This window comes from Mauremys mutica, chromosome 2 (genome assembly GCF_020497125.1).
Source record: "Mauremys mutica isolate MM-2020 ecotype Southern chromosome 2, ASM2049712v1, whole genome shotgun sequence".
In the NCBI taxonomy this organism is placed as follows: domain Eukaryota; kingdom Metazoa; phylum Chordata; order Testudines; family Geoemydidae; genus Mauremys; species Mauremys mutica.
In genome coordinates this window covers 211,485,446-211,503,805 of record NC_059073.1, presented here as the reverse complement: position 1 = coordinate 211,503,805, position 18,360 = coordinate 211,485,446, and the positions used below count along the sequence as shown (strand labels likewise).

At 39.6% G+C, this 18,360-nt stretch overlaps 1 protein-coding gene across 9 annotated transcripts in view; it reads right to left on the bottom strand.

The window, feature by feature from the left end:
• LOC123364289 (myosin VIIA and Rab interacting protein) overlaps positions 1-18,360 on the bottom strand; it is a 367,063-nt gene that overhangs the window by 262,216 nt on the left and 86,487 nt on the right. Inside the window, exon 1 of one of the 9 annotated variants that reach the window (XM_045006285.1) lies at positions 11,092-11,134. The exons of the other annotated variants lie outside the window; for them this stretch is intronic. The gene's annotated coding sequence lies outside the window, so the exon portion shown is untranslated. Of the gene's footprint in view, positions 1-11,091; positions 11,135-18,360 lie in introns of those variants that run through there. 9 annotated transcript variants of the gene reach the window in all.

Here is an 18,360-nt window from a genome sequence, read left to right as displayed (position 1 = left end):
GGTTAAGGTGGTTGAAATCAACATCCTGACTGCACATATATTGAAACTGCATGAACTGGTGATAGACAGAACATGACAGATGGAGTTAGTGAAGAAAGAACTAGGAATCGGTGTGATAATAGTAAGGCACTTTACAGAAGACAAAATAATGAACTATTTGCTATCATTTCTTCTAATTAGATATAAAACATCTCTGCACAATAAATTAGAATACACATAGCTTTTGAACTGCTTCTTTATACCAAACCAATTCCATCTAAAGATGAATGAATGGAGCAAAGTACACAATGCAAATCAAAACAGGTGTCTTTTGCACTGAGTAGATGTAAAATATGTGGTAGTAAGCAGTTTTCAATAAAGTGCTTTTCCTGTTACTTTGTGGCATATCTATATCCATAATTGCTTATGATTGCTTCATTGAACTGAACTCTGAGAAAGAGGGTCAAAACAGAAAGGCATAATTAATTTTACAAATACTCAGTAGGATAAACTAAGATTTCTCTGGGAATTACAGAACCTGGATGGAATAATTAATAATGAGAACAGTGTAAAACCTAGTATCTTAACTTTCTATGGGTTTTGCAAATACTACTTTGGTTTTGATCCAAGTGGGCTAGCACCACTTCAAATTTTGCATTGATTTCTATGTTTCAATTAATCCCAAAATCTCAAAGGAAAACTCAATCAAAACTGCTGAATTTCACTTATGTTCACATCTAATCCAGATTAAACTAGAAATACCCTACATGTATGGCACACCTGGCAGTTATTCTTGACTTCCAAATCTGCATAAGTATTTCAAACTAGTCTTTACAATGTTGCCAACTCTCTCAATTTTTTGAGAGTTTTGCAATATTCGACACTTTGCTTAAAGCCCCAGCTCCTGGATGCAAGTGATTTAGGAGATGCTCAAATTTCACTAAAAAAAAAAGTTTGTAGCTCTTATGGTCATGGAGAAAAAAAATTGAAAATGGCTCAAAACCAGAAAGCAAATAAAATTATTTTTTTGTAATCTCATAATTTGGGCAGGGGTGGGGCATGATCATGATTTTTGAACATTTAGGATTGGTAGTACTAAGTGTGCCAATTATGATCTTTACCAGATGGCACATTATTGGTGAACAACCAAGCCCATCAACTGTATCCATACATACTTGCAGCCCTTTCACAGTGAAATTGATTAGGACTGCAGTGTCTAGTTAATTTCACTGTGCACTGACTCTATACCCTAAAGCACTTCAACTCAGTGGTATAACATTGATGCTGCAGTTGGTCTGCCAAAATGAGATGCCAGAAGGAAAGCCAAGTATAATCAATGTATTTGTATCCAACTGCTAGGGTAAACCATGTAAGAAGTTAATTATCCCATTAATTTTCCATCGGTTACAGAGTAATGGATTTTGCCCATGCAGATATATGGCTCAACATCAAACTGCAAATTAGTTTTTAAAAGAAAAGCATTTCATTTATTAAAAATGCAAATAAGTACAGGAAAATATTGTTTAAATAGCAGAATTTCTAGACTCAAATAGCCAATATTGTTTTCACATAAAGAAAATATTACAGCTCTAGAAGAATGTGCAATATCACTGAAAATATGATCTCTCTGCAGATTCTAAAAGAGCACAGTATTACACCAGGACACAACAGAAGTATGACTGCAAAAATAAGCATGCAAGCATCTCTCACTATCTTTAAAAGCCAGTACCTGATTACTACAGCAACTCTCTCTCACATTGAGAGATTTGCATGTATTATGCATAATACCTAGACAAACCAATCTGCACAACAACTTTTGCTAATTTCACTGTTTTAACCTTTACACTGTACTTTGCACATCTCTACTGTATGGCCTCACAATGCTTAAACAGAGAAACATGGTCACACCATTAACATAGGAGCACATAGTTGCATAAAACTGGAACTCATGTGTAGCAATTAGGTAAAACAACAGCTACACATTATACAAATTACACAGATACAGCTGTTGCTTGAGTTACACAAGTAGCTCCAACTAATTGAGGGATTAATTGCACTAAAATCTAAAGCTCTCCATTTATCCAGGTATAATATTTAGAAGCTGGTGTATAGTATTCCTGCTCCCCTCAAATTCCATTATATAAATAGATCTTGTGAACGTCAAGACTATTTCAGTTGAGATCATTTATAGAAAAAAGTGGAGAGAGCTTGCTTTATTGCTACCACTTGCAGAGCAAAATAATTTCTAGCAATGCATTCTCCCCAACATTTAACAAATAGACATACATTATATAGTTTGTATTAGCTACCTTTCTCATACATTTGTGCGTGTTACGTCATGAAATAACTTCACAATGTCATTATCATTCTTACTGAAAACTTAGTTTTAATAACATACATTGTCTGCCATCTGGCTATTCAGAGTTCCTAAACAGAGAAAGAAGACTTGGAGTTTTAACATTAATCAGTGAAGAACTAATAGGATGTCTACACTATGAAGATAAATTCTGCAGAGAAATAAATCTCTAGCATTGAAGGATCATTAAAATTGCAGTAACCTGTATATTTCTATCAGAAGAGCTGCTGAGTTCATAGAGTTTATTATTCTGAAGATACAGAAGAGAGGTTGTTTCTATGACCTTGCACAGGAATTCGCTGCTGATCCACCCTAAACTTAAGTGCTAGAATCCTTTCTAAAGACGCAGAATGTCTACTGCTGGCTTACAATGGCAGGTAGGTCTTTCAGGCCAGATACAGTTGGGGTCACAGAACGCAGCTGGTGGAGAGGGTACTAGTGGCTAAAAAAGAGGCCCTGCAGTCGGAGCATACCCAGTCCAGCATCACGCCCAGCCACTGCCTCTATTTCCCTTCTTCAGAATAACTCGCCCCTTCTCATAGTCTAGTTTATTAACATAACAGTTCAAAACACCACAAATCTTCCACTTAGTCTTCCTGCTGTTGCACAATTCTTAGACGTGCCCCAATGAGGTTTTGCACTGTACAGCCTGCAGGCTTGCTCTCCCCAGGCCCTCTACCTGGGAACAAGAGAGATTCTCTCTCCATGTGGAAAGCTCACTTCTCCTGACTGAACTCAGACTGCCCTGATCTTCTGCACAGAGCCTGGGATGTATTCACATAAATGCCCCCGTCATGTGACCCATGGACTGAGCAGTAAACTAGTCACTGGGGAATCGGAACCAGCACTTCCTTAAAGGGCCAGCTCACACTGTGACAGAACCTTAAAACAGCAGAACCTTATTAAGCTCCATGACAGTCAAAAGTAACCTGCAAAATACCCAAATGCACACATAAATAATGCATATTTAAAATAAAACATTGTAGGCTTTGGATCCTGGGTCTTTGGTGGCTGACTGTGCCTCCATCACATTCTGTTTGCACAGAAATGTGGTTTTTCCCCTTGATCGGTTTGGTCTTAGAGCTCCTTTTTGTAAATGCCTTTGCAATACTTTATGCTCATGGGCAGCATGTAATGGAGGCAAGGGGAGGCTAAGCCTCCCCAAACCTCACACCAGCGGGGGGCATGAGTGGCAGACTTGTGACACCCTGAAAAATCTTCCCCCGTCACAGCCTATGGCTGGAGGAACTCTCACTCCATGTTGTGGCCACGGCAGGGGCACTGAGCTTTTCTGGTCTCGGGGCCGCACCACGCAGGGGGTGAGTGCAGCAAGTGGGGGGTGGGGCCATGGGCAAAGGGGCTCCGGCCTCAGAGTTCCAGCCAGACCAGAGAGCTCCACTGCTGTCCCAGTTTAGGCTGGAGCAGTCAGCCCCCTACCCCCTCCTTCCATGCCACATCACTTAGCATTGCAGTGTTGTTATTGTTCTGAGTATATTGTGCGTGCATATAAATATTAACTAATCCTAAAAACAGCATGTGATGCCTTTCTGTGATACAAGCATATCAAACATCTTGAAATTCTCATATAAATCTTCCATCTCCTGCACGGTGAATAGTTTAACTTCACTAGCATTTGTGGTATGACCTAGTTTGGTTGCAGGTTGCTCAGCAGAGAACCCGCAATCTTACTATTAATGCCTGTCATGTGCTTCTTAATCCCTATATGCAGGTCATTTTTTGATTCCACAATATACTTGTCCTTGATCTTCCCATAAAAAAAATCTTGTAAACACCCAAAGTTAATTGAGAATGTTTCTTAAATATGCCTGCATTTATTAGATTTATTTTGTGTTGCTCATCCAATTATTTGTATAAAACTTACTGATGCTGGCCAAAAAGGAGATAATTTGCTTGGTTTATTGTTTCATGAGGTTTTTAACATCCAATTTACTATGTATCCCACCAAACTATTAATTATTTGCCACTTGTCTATTCAGTTTGAATTGCTATTGAACGTTTTGCCAGCTTGATTGTTTTCCTTTGTTCTAGAAGAAGCTTTTTAAATGCAAAATGTCACTGCACCAAAGGCCATAGTACATTTCTAAATTTGAAATAAGCAATTACACATTGCAATGTATTTTGAAAAATGTCCTACTCTTATTGAAAAAATTAAGGAGTTTTTAGGAAACCTGATGATGCACTTCAATATATTTCAGATTATAATCAAACCCCTACATCTTTTTAGTTTGAACAACATATTCTTCAATCAGAAGATGGCTTTGTCATTGCACTTTACTGTTCTTAATAGTTTTGGAAAGATACATGGAATGAAGGACATAATACTTAAGTGACAATCAACATAAAGCCTAAAGAACATATGTGGTGGTTCATGTTGTAGTAAAAGAAAGAATAAGGTCAAGATTTATCTGTATGACTCTGCAAATCAATCATCTAACATGAATTTCAGAAACTAAGGCTTGGCTGGTACAACAAAATTTAGCTGGCATAGCTATGCTGGGTAGGAGTGTGGAGAAAAGTCACAGCCCACTAGCCAGCAAAACCTCCTGTGTAAACACAACTATACCAACAAAAGAGTGCTTTTGTTAAACCTAGTCTACACTTAAAATCCCCACTACTTAGCAACATAGCTATTCCAACCCACCCCTGGCGTAGATGCAGCAAGGTTAACATAAGAATGCTTCTGTCAAGCTGGCTATCACCACTCAGGAAGATGGTGTTCCTACACTGTAGAAAAACTTCTTCCATTAGTGTAGGCTGCATCTACACTACAGGGTTATGCCAGCATAGCTACAGAACCATAGTTATGCCGGTATAGCCCCTGTAGTGTGGACATGGCCTTAGCATACCTAACGTTCTTCTGGGAGGTGGTACAGCAATGTTGGCAGAACTCCTTCTGCCACTTACATGCATCTCCACTAGGGGGCTTTGTCAACATAGCTATGCCAGCCCACATTCTCTAGTGTAGACAAGCCTTTACTTTATCTCATTTCAATTTGAATAATAGAAACAGAATGTTTCCTAGGCATCCTACTCACAGAATTACAGTGATAACGTACAGAAAAAAAGATAAGTTGATGAACATGTCCCAGAAAATGTAAAACCAACTGATCTCCTTAAAGATTCCACTCGTAGTATTTCAGAACTGCAACCTTAAGATTTCTCTTTGCCATCATTAATCCACATTGCTTTCTACTACAGCAACATGCCCAAAGTACACAGTTATGCCAAATATGTTAAATAGCATGTGCTCAAAAGTTATGGAAATGTAATTATATATATTCTACAGTACTGGCCTATTAGGTACATAATATGCATTTTTAAAAACTGCCTAGCCACTATTATAGTCTCAAGGGTAAATAAAAAACACAGAGCTGAAATATGCATGTACCTGAGAGAATAGAATTGCTTCTTATAAGTCACAATGCACTTGCTTTACAAAACAGTCGAATCACAATATTGCCTGAAGTGCTATCCAATATAAAATGTATATGTTTAAGTAATATTTGTGATGACTCAGAGAAAGTGAAGATATTCAAAATACACGCAACACAATCTTTGTTCTCTGTTTTTAATTCACACAATTGCCTCCTTCTTTCCCACTTTCCCCAATTTAAGACAGAACAATTTTCCAGTGTTCTTCTTTATGTACCTGCAAGATTTGGACATACATCTATTATCAGGATGGCCCGTTTCCAATAGTTGATCCGAGTATCAATACAAAAGTTTTTTCCTCCTGCTAATAGCCCACCTTAATTGCTTACTCTCCGTAAAGTTGGTATGGCAACAGTGTGTGTGTGTGTGTGTGTGTGTGTGTGTGTGTGTGTGTGTGTGTGTGTGTGTGTGTGTGTGTGTGTGTGTGTGTGTGTGTGTGTGTGTGTGTGTGTGTGTGTGTGTGTGTGTGTGTGTGTGTGTCTTCCTACTGTATTTTCCATTGCATGCATCCGATGAAGTGGGTTCTAGCCCATGAAAGCTTATGCTCAAGTAAATTTGTTAGTTTCTAAGGTGCCACAAGTACTCCTCGTTCTTTTTGCAGATACAACCTAACAGGGCTACCACTCAAAGTTATAAAATGGGTGCTCTAGACAGGCAAATAGTGAGAGGGGAAACAGAGTCATAGAAGTGAAGGGATTTGCCCAGGGTCACATAGCATGTCAACAGCAGAGCCAGGGATGGAATCCAGGTCACTTGAGTCCCAGTCCAATGCCCTAGCTACTGGACCACACTGCCTCTCTATTAAAGTATTTGTTTACGTTCCCAAGTACAGTAGAGGGGACATAATAAAGTTAATAGTAGCAGAGAAAGCAATCAAAGTTTGTAAGGATTTTAAAGTCTGGGTATATTCTAAAAACACCTTGGATACTGTCGCCAATAGTAATTTTTTCCTTAATGAAAAATTTGTTTGTTTTAACTTTTGTCTGTGTCCCTCTCTGTGCAATGTAGTTGTAGCCATGTCAGTCCCAGGATATTAGAGAGACAAGGTGGGTGAGGTAAATCTTTTAGGCCTGGGCTACACTAGCGGGGGGGTTCGAACTAAGATACGCAACTTCAGCTATGCTATTCGCATAGCTGAATTTGAAGTATCTTAGTTTGACTTACCTGGCTGTCCTCATGGCGGCGAGTCGACTGCCGCGGCTCTCCTGTCAACTCCGCTTACTCTTCCTGCCAAGGTGGAGTACAGGAGTCGATTCACAGATCGATTATCGTGTCCAGACGAGATGTAATAAATCAATCCCCGATACATTGAACACTGCCCACCAATCCGGCGGGTAGTATAGACGTACCCTTACTGTTGATGAGAGAGACAAGCTTTCCAGCCACACAGAGCTCTTCTTCTGGTCTGGGAAAGATAGTCCCAGCATCACAGGAAAAGGCAAGGTGGAACAAATTGTCTAGAATAAGTACTTAGCACATATTGCAAGGGACCATTCAAGGCAGAGCAGCCCGTTAACACCTCTGCAGTCATAAGACAAAAAGAGGGGGTGAGCGGGTTACAGATTGTTGTAATAAGCCACAAATCCTGTGTCTCTGTTGAGTCCATGATTTCTAGTGTTTAGCAGAGCAATGAAATTTAAAGCTGCCTGGTGGCTTATCTTTTGAAGGTGTTGTGCAGGTTTTCTTTGAGGACGAGGACTTTGCAATTCCTAGAAGGCTGCTGTCCCTAGACCACAAGAGGGGCTCCACCCTTTATATCAGGTTCCAGACAGCATGTGCTTGATAAATTAGAAGCCTGCTGTCCCCCATTTGTCTGTTGTGAAAGGGGAGTAGGAGGTTTCTTCTTTTCTAATCCTCCCTACTGGTTATTTTGGTCCTCTCCCTTGGATACTTCTGATGCTGGCCATAGCTTTGCAAGGCAGCAGGAACAACATGAAAATGACAAGATTCTTCTCAGTTTCCCAGCTGCCTACAAGTTCCTAAATTAGAGTGTGAAATTCACCAGAATTTTGAAAACTGAGAGGTCTGGAGGTCCAATATCCAGCAGCAAGAATGTAGTAACTGCCAATGAAATAGGGGTGGCGTGAAACATCCCGCATCTCCTTCCCCCTACGGAATAATAATCTAAGCATTTCATAAGTGGCAGTGTGGCACTGTTCAGAGGATGCTCTGTGGTGAACAATTATCAAGGCCCTATCCAAAACAGTGTATATTTTAAGGCATGAATGAAGACCAGAACAGAAGGAAACTAAAAGCATGAACTACAGTCATTTAACTGTGCTGTTTCTTTTCTCCTTTCTGTCTGGCATGATCACAAATGCACATGTGTGTGTTGGTGTAGATACCTTACAATTCTTTGCCTAGGACACCAGCAAGCTCATGAACAGAGTATCACACTTACCACAAAAAGAACAGGAGTACTTGTGGCACCTTAGAGACTAACAAATGTATTTGAGCATAAGCTTTCGTGGGCTACAGCCCACTTCTTACCACAGTATCTGACAACCCATAAGCAAACAAGTTCAAAGACACTCTGCACCCTGTACACAGAATATTGCAGGGCCAACAGATCTGTACAAAACAATCTCTTGGGTTTTCCAGACTATTCCCAAATTTCATCTTAAATTGCCCATGCATAGCAATCCACTGTGCTCTCCTCCCTCCCACCCCCAAGCTGTAGCACAGCACTTAATTATCAAACAATTTTTGCCTACAGTGAACAAAAACATGCATGGCTCATTTCTGTTTTTTCCACATTTCATTCCTCATGATAAGATTAAAGTGCACTTTTTTGGCCCCTTTTTGCATCTTGTTCACTTTCTTTCTAGCTCTCGCACATCCCTGCTGTTGGGAGGATAAGGCAATATTTCACAGACTCTCACATACAGACTTACACATAGAAAGGTGTATACATCAAGTGTCCATTGGAATACGTAAGGTAATAAAATAATAACCACCGCCTTTTATAAAACCACTGTACTCAGTATCATCTAAACCCTTATTTTTTTGTCCAAGTTTTTGCATCCATTCCTGACTCCCATTTTATTTTGTGTCTCAACCATGTATTCATTCTATCTGCCGCTGATGTGCTTTCAAGCCATTAAGGGGAAAACTGCCGGATAGCAAATATTGGGTTATCAATTCTCTGTCTCTTAGGAATGCTATATCGATCTCAGATTTATGTTAACCTCCTGAAATTACTTAATGTCATAGTAATCTGAGAATTATCTTTTTTTTCCATTAATGATAAGCATAGTTGTGCAAGGCTCAGTGAAATTCCATTAACAACAAAGAACCTGAACCAAATGTAATTACTGAAAATAATTCTTGGAAAAGGTTTATCAAAGCCTGTCCCTGATAGCAAGATAACATTAATCATTTAAGAGTTGAAGTTATTTTTAATATACAGACTCAAAATTCTCTTGGGCACCTATCTATATTTTTAGACTGCAAAACAAAGACTTAATAATGTCAAAGGATGTAGCTCTAACAATGCAATTTTACAAAACTCAGTTTGTTCCAAAGTTTTGCAAAACCCAAGATAAACAACAATTTGATTTTCTTCTTTAATTTAAATGGAACAGATTTTTTACAAGCAAATATTGCTCTGTATTGTGTATAACCCAGACAGTGCAGCGTTGTGCTAGTGCATAAAAACCTGAAAGTGATTACTGTTATCTTGGATAATGACAACAGAAAAATGAAAAAAAGCAAACAGAAAGTAGTAATTTAGATTTTAGGAATTCTTTCAGTTTTAATAAATTGTATAGTATAGTGTCCCTCTTAATGTCCCACATCTCTCAAACAAATTTAGAATACAGAATGAATTCAAATAGTAAGCTTAATTTATTAAACACTAACGGTTCCTATTATCAGGGGAACTGCATTAAAATGTTCTAGTATATTTGTTATGAGCCAAGAAACCAAGGGAAAGTTCTCTTCCTCCATGTCTTTATTCATAGGACTTGAGTGTGGAACTGGGAATTAGGAACTCTTGAATTCTAAACCTGATTCTCTCTCACTCCCCTCAGATCTTGGGGCATTTACTATGGTAAAATTTCTAAGGTAGCCTCCAATTTGGGATGCTTCTATTTTTAGGTGCTTAAATATAGACAAACAGCTAGACATTTCACACAGAAATTGACTGGCATGTATGAGGATGTGGAATGAGTTTAGGCCAGGTTGGGATTGGACCACAGCTCCCAGACAGGGGACATGTCAGATGTCAAACTGATATTAAACTTGAGTGCCGGTCTGGTTCGCAAAGAAGCCAAGTGGCAAGTCTCTCATAGACTTCAATGAGAGTAGGAGTATGCTCTTGAGCTTAGCAAAAGGACCAAGAAGCTGGAAAAGCTGCTGATTATCCCTATTTTATTTGGTGATCAGTGTAAAAATATTAATCATGATGAACCCTTTAGGCATACATGTGGCTGCATAATGTTATTACATAGAGATCCCACTGCAATTTATTAATTCAATCATATAAAAATTTAGAATTGTGCCTACAAGCCTGATTTCTCATTAACTAAAATATTGTTGGATAAACACTGGGAAAACAAAAAGCATATTCAGTTTCTGCTGCTGCTGCATTTTTTCCCCCTAGTCATATTGATGATAATTTAGAATGACATTATATTTACTTGAAGTAAACTGATATTAGAAAAATAATCCATTGCCAAATGGCTTTTTATTTTCTAATAACTTAACCATATATGTTACAAAATATATTCAGCTACATCTCATACTAGAAATTTGGGTAGGATCTTTTGTAAACCTGACTTTAAGGCACTACAAAGAAATCTGAGCAGGTGCTGTCAACCCTCCTTCACAACAGGATAGAGAAAAACGGCTCTCCAACCCAGAAGGAGACAAAAAGTTGTCTATAGGACTTCTCAAAAGAGTTGAAAAAGCTCTTACGCTTTATGAAATTCACACATGGCACAAAAAACCAACCCAAGCACCATCACAAATGTTAATCCAGCTGATGAAGGTGACTGGTGTGTGTGTGTGGTGCAACGGGGTTGGGGGAGAGGGTAACTTAACAGGTAAAATAGCTGAGTGGGGGGTGAAGCTCCAACCCAACCTCAAACTGACTGACTTGTAAGGAGATGTGGAATGAGTTTAGGCCAGGCTGGGATTGGACCACAGGGCCCTACAAATACATGGAAACCCCATGTAACCCCAGCCCTGCAGCCTGCCCATGGGACTGGGAAAGTGAATTCCTAACACTTCCCTAAAACCCTGAAGAGGCAAAGTACAAATAGCACAAATGGCTTTCTGTGAGAAGCATGAATTTCACTCACTGTGAGTAGATAAGACTAGGGAGATTTTGTAGACATACTGTATTTCCATCTTGAAAAAACTACTATATTGGGGGGAAAAAATCAGTTGCATCTAGAATTCCATCATTTTAACTGTCAAAAACAGACTCCAGAAAAGTCTATGGTATTTCAAATCCAACATCTTCTCCAGTCATTGCCATCTTTTGTTTAATTATAATACACACACACTTGGAATTACTATCTCAGTATTTATATTGCACTCATTCCCATAGGATCTGAGAGCCTCACAATCTTCAATATGTTTATCCTCACAAAACCCCTGCGAGGTAGGGCAGTGCTGTTATTCCGATTTTACACATGGGGTAAACTGAGGCACAGAGAGGCTAAGTGACTTGCCCAAAAATCACACAGGAAGTCTGTGGCAGAGCAGAGACTTTAACCAGGTCTCCAAAGCCCCACACTACTGTCCTAACCACTGGGCAAGCTCTTCCCCCTTACTGATAGTAAGATTAGCATAAAAAATAAATTCAGAAAAAACTCTAAGGATTGATGATTTTATTTGAAAATAAACTGGAAAAAGAAAAAAAAAAGATAACTTTGGGCCAGACTCCTCCCTCCCTTACCCCTGTAAACAGACCCAGAATATAATCCATTTTACTTAACAAAACTGGGTAACTTTCATTCATTTTATTCAGTACACACTACAGCATCTAGCAAGAGTGCTTCAAAGGGCTACACGAGATTGTTGCAACAATTTCACTTTTTAAATCCTATGAAATCAGGAATCAGGAAGATTTAATCTAATAAAGCATTCTAAGAAAATACAAGGGAGTGTGATTTATATATGCTCATATTAAAACCACTGCAGAATATTAGCCTTTTGGTGGGTAAGGGGCTTAGCTCACATCTTAATGCAAAATTTAAAAAATTTTGAGGCAGTGCCCACAAAGGAGTTCTTTTGAAATGGACTTTCAAAAAATTAATTCTCTATAAAGTACGTACAGTGTACATTTGAGATGTTTTTAAAACACTAAACGTGTTATTACCATCAGCTTGCGCTCAGAACTCTGAATGTCATCAGTGGGAGCTCTGCCTACTGACTGAAGGCAGCGTCTGGGTTTAAACTTTATGCTTACTCACAGAAGTATGCTTTACTGTGGAACTTGCAAACTTGGCTTGTGTGCGCCCAAGTACAGTAACTTGCTGTTCTCAGTAGAAGACGACAGGATGTTGTTGTGGATGATGGTCAGGCTTCGGGTGCAGAGTTAAGCTGGGGATGGAGTCAGAGTATTTCCATACTTTGATATTTAGATAGCTTTTTAAACAACAGTGTTCTAATAAGAATATTAAATAGTAATATAAAGATTCACAGAAATGTACAAGAAGATAGAATGAAGTTGCTTCTTCATCTCTGTGGTCAATGAAGCCCCAATCATGATACGAACCTCTCAGCATTACGGTAAGATAAATGTTAAATTGCACCACAACTTAAACATCAGCTCCTGCCAACAGCCATAATAGTGAAGTAGTAAATAATGTCTTGCCACCCCTCAGCCCACCTCTTCCTTAAATGCCTTGGAGAAAATATAGCTCTTGCAAGATCTGAGAGTTAGTAAATTGGACCTACTGTGGAAAACCAAAAGCTTCAGCAAATTCTAGATAAAAGGAGTCTTCACAGAGAACACTCTTCTAGCAACACTCCTATTCTGTTCAAAACAAGGAAACTTCAGTTTGAGAATTTTTGTTTATAGCAATTGTGGCAGTATGACATAAGGAGAGAGGAGGTCCATCAAGGAACCATTTAGGGCTTTAAAAGCATAAAATCAATACAATGCAATCCACTTGAAAACTCACTGGTACCAGATCTGCTCACATCAGTGCTAGTTTTGTACAGACGCTCCCCAACTTACAAAAGCGTTACATTCCGAAATGCCTTGCGTAACTCAAATTTTGCGTAAGTCGGAAATGTATCTCCAACCGTTACACACAAAAAACTCCCCCCCCCCCCCCAAAAAAAAACCCCACTCCTATTTCTAGCTTACGGAACTTTTTCCATAAGTGCGGATTTGCATAAGTCGGGTCTTGCGTAACCCGGGGAGTGTCTGTATGTTCTATTTTGCTTCAGTCTTTACAAAAAAGGTTAATAGTGACCAGATATTCAACACAATTGATATTAACGACAAGGGGGAATGAATGCAAGACAAAATAGGGAAAGAACAGGTTAAAGAGTATTAAGATAAATTAGATGTATTCAAGTCAGCAGGGCCTTATGAAATTCATCCTAGGATACTTAAGGAACTAGATGAATTAATCTCAGAACCATTGGCAATTATCTTTGAGAACTCATGGAAGTCCTAGAGACTGGAGAAAGGCAAACGTAGTACCTATCTTTAAAAAGGGAAACACAGAGGACCCATGGAATTATAGATCAGCAGCCTAACTTGGATACCAGGAAAGATACTGGAACAAATTATTAGTCAATCAATTTGTAAGCACCTGGAAGATAATATGGTTATAAGGAATAGCCAGCACAGATTTGTCAAGAACAAATCAAGACAAATGAACCTAATTTCCTTTTTGACAGGGTTACTGGCCTAGAGAATGGAGGGAAAGCAGTAGACATGATATCTCTTGATTTTAAATAAGGCTTTATACACAGTCCCAAACAACATTCTCATAGGCAAACTAGGGAAATGTGGTTTAGATTAAATTATTATATGCTACTCAACCGGTTGAAAGACTGTACTTAAAGAATGGTTATCAATGGTTTGCCATCAAACTGGGGGGATGTATCTACTTGGGGTCCCACCACAGGGGTCTGTCCTGGATCTGATACTACTCAACATTCTTATTAATGACTTACATAATGGAGTGAAAAGTAAGCTTCTAAAATGTGTTAATGACACCTGAAAGGGGTTGTAAGCACTTTGGAGGATAGGATTAGAATTCAAAACAACCTAGACAAATTGGATAACTGGTCTGAATTCCACAAGATGATATTCAATAAAGTGCAAAGTACTTCTCTTAGGAAGGAAAATCAAATGCAAAATTACAAAATGCGGAATAACTGGTTAGGTGGTAGTACTGCTGAAAAGGGTCTAGGGTGGTGGTTCTCAAACTTTTGTATTGGTGATCCCTTTCACATAGAAAGCCTCTGAGCGTGACCCCGCCTTATAAATTAAAAATACTTTTGTATATATTTAACACCATTATAAATGCTAGCGGCAAAGTGGGGTTTGGGGTGGAGGCAGACAGCTCACGACCCCCCATGTAATAACCTCAAGGAGTCCCAACCCCCAGTTTGAGAACCCTTGATCTAGGGGTCATAGCGCATCACAAATTGAATATATGAGTCAATATGATGCAGTTACCAAAAAAAGGCTAATATTCTGGCGTTTGTTAAAAGGAGTGTCCTATGTAAGATACAGGAGGTAACTGTTCTACTCTACTTGGCACTGGTGAGCCCCATCTGGAGCTATCCCATTCTGGGTACCACACTTTAGGAAATGTGCAGACAAATTGAAGAGAGAGTGTCCAGAGGAGAGCAACAAAAATGATAAAAGGTTTAGAAAACCTGACCTCTGAAGACCTTGAGAAAAGAATCCTGAGGAGGGGCCTGGTAACAGTCTTCAAATATGTGAAGGACTGTTATAAAGAGGACTGTTACCAATTGTTCTCTATGTTCGCTGTAAGTAGGACAAGAAGTAATGGACTTAATGTGGAGTGAGTGAGAATTAGGTTAGATATTAGGTAAAACGTTTGAACTTAAGGGTAGTTAAGCTCTGGAATAGGTTTGTAAGGGAAGTTGAGGAATCTTCATTACTGAAGAATTTTAAGAACAGGCTCGACGAATACTTTTCAGGGATGGGCTAGCTATACTGCCTCAGTACGGGGGGCTGGATTTGATGTCTTTATGAAGTCCCTTCCACTCCTACAATTCTATGATTCTATGTGCCGTGGCTGGAGAGCTCCTGCTCTCTGGCATTCTCCAGCTACTGGAATGGCCCACGGAGACTGCTGCAGCTGGGTGCAACTTAGGGCAGCCCTCAGGCTACTCTAATGCATGCAGGGGGCCAAACTGGCCCCCAGCTGGGAACGAGGGTACATATAAAGTCACCCTTGTCCCCAGCCACCACCTTCAGGTCCTGCACTCACAGAACCTTGGTGGCCTGGCTCTATTTCTAAAGTACGGATTCCAGCCCAAGACTCCAGACAGCAAGCTTCTTCAGTGTTATTGAACATTTATATTGTAGAAGTGACTAAAGGCCTCCATCAGGTCGGACCCCATTGTGCCAGGTGCTGTATAAATATACAATGACATCCCTATCCCGAAGAGCTCACAGTCCAAAAGATAAAACCTAATAGGTAGGCAGGACTAACAAGCAAGGCAAGGTCAGGTGGAGAGATGGGGTAACAAATAAATATAATAGGTTGTGTGCAATTCTTAGCCAGTCAAGTTAGCTGTGTTCACAACTCTCCACTGGCCTAGCCATTATCAGGTGAGGAAGCAGGCACCAAATTGATAGGGAAGATTTCTGTAGTCAAGATGCAAGATGACAAGGGCTTGGACTGGAGTTTTGGCAGTGAGCAGAGAGGGAAGGAGAAGAGATGTTATGAAGAAAGAAGTGACTAGTGGGTCAAAGGAGAGGGTATTGTCAAAGATGAAGCCAAGACAATGGGATTAAGCAACAGGGAGGATGGTTGCGCTGCTTCTGTTTTATTGAACATACTATTGCTGGTAATTTTTAAAGTACAAAATGATTTGATTGCTACATAAACTGGACACTAGGAAGTTTAGACTTGAAATTAGACAAAGGTTTCTAACCATTAGAAGAGTGAAGTTCTGGAAAAGCCTTCCAAGGGGAGTAGTGGGGGCAAAAGACATATCTGGCTTTAAGACTAAGCTTGATAAATTTATGGAGGGGATGGTATGATGGGATAGCCTAATTCTGGCAATTAATTTGGCAATTGATCTTTGATTATCAGCAGGTAAGTATGCCCAGTGGTCTGTGATAGGATGTTAGATGGGTTGGGATCTGAGTTACTATAGAGAATTCTTTCCTGGGTGCTGGCTGGTGAGTCTTGCCCACATGCTCAGGGTTTAACTGATCGCCATATTTGGGGTCAGGAAGGAATTTTCCTCCAGGGCAGATTGGCAGAGGCCCTGGAGGTTTTTCGCCTTCCTCTGCAGCATTGGGCACGGGTCACTTTCTGGAGGATTCTCTGCAGCTTGAGGTCTTCAAACCGCAATTTGGGGACTTCGATAACTCAGACATAGGCTAGGGGTTTGTTATAGAAGTGGATGGGCGGGATTCTGTGGCCTGCATTGTGCAGGAGGTCAGACTAGATGATCATAATGGTCCCTTCTGACCTTAAAGTCTATGAGTCTATAAGTCCTGTACAGGTGGGAAAATTTCAATCTCACTTCTCACAACAGAAAATGGACTTACAAAACACAAAGCCTACAATCTGGAACATGTTCTGTACAACCACAAACATTAAAGCAGCTTTAATATTTGAGCTGCCGCCTCAAGAATTTACTGTGTAAGGGCTAGTTTACACTGGCAACATTAAAGCGCTTTAATGTGGCTTGTGTGGTCGCGGCAGAGCACTAAAAAACCTCCACAAGGGGAGTAGCTTCCAGCACTGGGAGCACAGCTCCTAGCACTGGTGCACTTTCTACACTGATGCTTTGCAGCGCTGAAACCTGCTGTGCTCAGGGGGGTGTTTTTTCACACCCCGGAGTGAGAAAGTTGCAGTGCTGTAAAGTGCCAGTGTAGACAATCCCTAAGAAAGCAAAATGTCAAATCTACATTGAAAAGTTTGTTTCTTTTCAAATAGTTCACCGTAAAGGAGGAAGCTTTTATTTTCAATAATACTTTACTTCTAAATGCCATGGCAATTATTCACACAAGTTTTTCCTGTGTTTTTATACATTTTTTCTTTGTTTAACTTGACCTGAACAATTAAATAATTTCACTTGTTTTGTTCTCCTGAATCCTAGTTTTAAAGGGTGAGTGGTGAGAGTTGGATAAACAGTTTGGCACCTTAAACTGACAGAACACAGTTTGTTTTCTAATCCCTAAGCAGGCCTTATATAGATGGCAGGGGAAAAGTCTTCTCACACAGCACCAATGTAAACTGGAGTAAGTCAATAGAATAGTTTAGTCCTTAGCATTAAAAAAAAACCAACCACATCACCACTCATCTTCTGGGTCGTGGTCAGACTGGCTCACTGAAATTTTTTTACCTACCTTATAACTGCTATATAGTTTACACAACAGCAAAAAATGTGTTTCAAATACCATTCAGAAAGTTCTGTATGTGCAACTTTTGGATTGTTTGACATGCTGGTATAATGACTGAATGCCAGGGTGGGGGGTACGTTTTTTGTAGAGATGACAAACTCAGAATTTACACCCCACCGATAATTCTGACATTTTCACATTTGTTTTCATTCGGAGTCAGAACAAAAGCCAATATTTTTAAATTTCCAGCAAATGTATTTAAAAAAAAATCATTTTGAGTCAGTCAAAATGCTCTGCTTTGAGAAAACTGAAATGTTATTTTGATTTTAAAAATATTTTATCATACAAAATTTCAAAACAAAATGTTTTTTAAATTAAAAAAACAAAACATTCTGCTTCAATCTTATCAAAACACATTTTTCCTTTTTTTAAGCGTTTAGATTTTCATGAAACAGCATTTTGTGACACAAGAATTAAGTAGTTCTAGTTAGACACAGACACATAGACTTTAAGGTCAGAAGGGACCTAGTCTGACCTCCTGCACAACGCAGGCCACAGAATCTCACCCAACCACTCCTGTAACAAACCCCTAATCTATGTCTGAGTTAGTAAAGACTAACAACCACATAAATGAGTAGAGTCACCATTAGTAGAAAACAGGAGATTTGTGGCAATAGATGTTCTCCAACACAGCCTCAAAACTGAGTGCTGGAACGTTCTCTCTATAAGCATCTAATTGGAACAAAACTATTTCCCTATTTTGCCGTTTAATTCTCTCTCCGATGCATCTTGTTGGGGGCGGGAGGGCTTTCCTTGGGTTCTCAAATATACAACTTAATAAACTTGACAGAGAAATGGCTGGGTGATAACAATGCCTGTGATCTGAAGAAAGCTAATGGAAAATGCCACTAGAGTCAAGGGAGTTATCCTGTGTCAAGGCACTTTACATTCTGCAGCAACCTGATCCTAAACTCTGCTGCAAGGTCCCTCACTTCTGTGTCATTCCGGTGTGGCAGCCTAGCAATTCTGGGGCAGCTTCATT